Source organism: Carassius auratus, chromosome 2, assembly GCF_003368295.1.
Source record: "Carassius auratus strain Wakin chromosome 2, ASM336829v1, whole genome shotgun sequence".
In the NCBI taxonomy this organism is placed as follows: domain Eukaryota; kingdom Metazoa; phylum Chordata; class Actinopteri; order Cypriniformes; family Cyprinidae; genus Carassius; species Carassius auratus.
This window is the reverse complement of record NC_039244.1, coordinates 3,969,569-3,972,505: the sequence shown is the minus strand read 5'-3', so window position 1 is coordinate 3,972,505 and position 2,937 is coordinate 3,969,569. Positions and strand designations below refer to the sequence as shown.

At 36.0% G+C, this 2,937-nt stretch overlaps 2 non-coding genes across 2 annotated transcripts; both read left to right on the top strand.

The window, feature by feature from the left end:
- The first annotated feature begins 1,354 nt into the window (after positions 1-1,354).
- trnal-uaa (transfer RNA leucine (anticodon UAA)) lies at positions 1,355-1,437 on the top strand. Its single transcript has one exon. It is a non-coding gene; the product is annotated as a tRNA-Leu (tRNA).
- Positions 1,438-2,584: 1,147 nt separating this feature from the next.
- Positions 2,585-2,667, top strand: trnal-uaa (transfer RNA leucine (anticodon UAA)). Its single transcript has one exon. It is a non-coding gene; the product is annotated as a tRNA-Leu (tRNA).
- Positions 2,668-2,937: the final 270 nt, after the last annotated feature.

The window sequence follows — 2,937 nt, the reverse complement described above, 5'->3', positions numbered from 1 at the left end:
TGTGTGTGAAGACCCGAGAAGCACAGAATAGCCTATCCCTCCTCAAAAAGAGTTATCTGCTATTCTTCTTGAATTTACACTGAAGTCAAACTCGCGATCGCTCCCTCTTCGACTGATGCACGTGTGCGCGCCCTCGTCGCAGGGTCGTGGAGCGCGCACATTAAGACGTAACCCAATTTCACGGCTGTGAAAATAAGAGCAGTTGTTTGTTAAATGCATCCGGAGAAATGTTCAATGCTTGTTTCAGAAATGTGTGGATATTTGTAGAGGTAAGTTATTTTTTTTTTTTTTGATTTCATAGACAAGCGCATGCTTGGTGCATCTGCATTTAATATGAGAAAACACCTATTTTTAGGTTGTTCGGTGGGGGCAGTTGTTTCGGGGGATAAATATCGTCTGTTAAATGTGAATAACTGAAAACAACATTGGTAAAAACACTGAGCCATTTCTAGGGATTTTGTAGAAAAGACCAGGATTGGTTGGCAGAGTTTTCATTCCTTTGGTGAGTATCTCTGATGGAACAGAAGATTACACAACTTGGTTTAAGTGAAAGCTTACCTTAAAGACGTTTCCTAAATTTGTATAATTAATGACTAATGTTATGTCGTGTGATTTTGCCATCCATCCCTAGCAGGAATGCTTTGCTTTATTATTAATTATTTCCATTGATCAGCTGTACATTTGATACACTCTTGAAGAAAGATTAGAAAACTCAAGCCAACAACATATTATTTTTAACATGTTTCTGGCTGGGCCAGAAGACCTTTCTGTGTGATACCCACCCACAAAACAACAACAGCAACAACAACAAAAATCCAAAGAAATCCAACTCTTTCATGAAATATAGTTTTCTTTCCTTTAAGAGTATGATTGTACTAAATGTTCAACTATTTCCCTTTGCATTGTTCTATATTTGAACAACCATCTAACCATCTAAGTATCTGTTTAGGATGGATGAGTTGTTGAGTCGTTTGACTTAAGATCCAATGGACAAATATACTCATGGGTTCTATACTATTGTGTTGCACAGTATAAGATTCAATGGACAAATATTCTTGTGTTTTCAAACCCCACATCTGGCAAAACCTTCAAACCACTCAAAACTGGGATTAGTATAATGTTTAGTCTCAGGCTTGACTTATTCCAAAATGTGAACAGCAGTGGCACTTAACCTTTTCCCAAACTAAAGAAACACGGCAACATAGTCAAAGGAACACCTGATGGTCTTAATCTACTATGAAGCCACTCCGCTTTTTCCAGATCTATCAACTAGAACATGGCGATAATAATTAAAGATGCTTTACCTGATTTTCTTTCTACATTCGAAAGATAACCAAATGAGAGCTTCTTTCAGACCAGGATGGCCGAGTGGTTAAGGCGTTGGACTTAAGATCCAATGGACAAATGTCCTCGTGGGTTCGAACCCCACTCCTGGTAGAAGCTTTAGTCCATTCAAAGCTGGGTTAGCATGAGATTTAACCTCAGAATTGATTTGATCCAAAATGTGAAAATTGTCATTTCATCCTTTGAAAAACGGATGGCAGAGTGGTTAACTTGTTGTGTTAAAAACCAATAGAAAAATGTCCATGTGGTTTTAAAATTGTGATTAAAACTGAGAGATTGGAAAAGGTCTAAAAGAGTAATGTTTGAGATTCAAAATTGAGAGATTATTTAAAATGAATAACCAAACTATATAAAATATTTTATCATATGGGATAAAAAGAAATCTCAAAATGCAAGTTGTTAATAGAAATTAGGATACACTGATATTTGTGTTTAATTCGCTTACTGTCCCATTCAGCAAGATAGCTGACCCAACATTTGTCCAGCACGATTGTTGGATATATGGATATATGGATGAATTTTTCAAAGAAATGCCTTTAAATTAAAATGTATTTATAAAGCTATTTTAACATTACAAGTTGTTCCAAAGCCGCTCCACAACTCCAGTGGTCAAACAAAAGATTTCACTTACAACAAACTTTACAAAGACTGATCGTGAGAGAACAAACTGATATGCATTTCGAATTATTAAACCAATAATTTTGTGTAGGTGGAACATTATTCCATGTAGACTGTATCAGTAACATTATGGTAATATTTCTGATTGTTGATGTTAACAGTCACTTTACTTACATTTACATTTATTCACTTAGCAGACACTTTTATCCAAAGCGACTTACAATTGAGGAATACAACAAGCCATTCATTATAAGAGGCAAGTAAACACAGGAAGTGCTAGTAATATACACTTTCAGACATTGTTCAGTGGATTAAGGAGAAAGAAAGCAAAGTTTTTTTATGATTTTTTTTTCTTTTCTTTTTTTTTTGTACTACAAAGCTTGTACGTCTAAGTAGCTTTTAGATTTGCAAAACTAAAGTATGAAAAGTGATATTGAAGATTTGCAAAACTAAAGTATGAAAAGTGATATTGAGGACACAGGAAAAGAAATGTTTACAATTACTTAGGCAATATTATTGCTGACATATTTAGGGATAAATAAGGAAACGAAAATGCTGAAAGTACTGGTCCAGGACCCCTGGCCTGGAATTACACTACATACTGCAATGCCGTGTGCAGATGACCAGGATGGCCGAGTGGTTAAGGCGTTGGACTTAAGATCCAATGGACAAATGTCCTCGTGGGTTCGAACCCCACTCCTGGTATAAACTAATCTTTAAAAAAAAAACTAAAAGAAATATGTAGATCTAAAGATTTATGTTTGTATTACTTTAAATGCATAATGCCCTGGGACCTATACCATGAAGCTAAATTAGCTGGCTAGCCACGTAAGTATCAAATTAGTTTATACCAATCCTGGCTTTTAGGTACCACGTAAGTGGCTTGGCTTTTAGCGGCATTCATTGCCATAGTAACTTACACTCCACGGCTAACCTGCTCCGGGGCAGGTTATGTTCTGGGTTAGAGATCTCAAA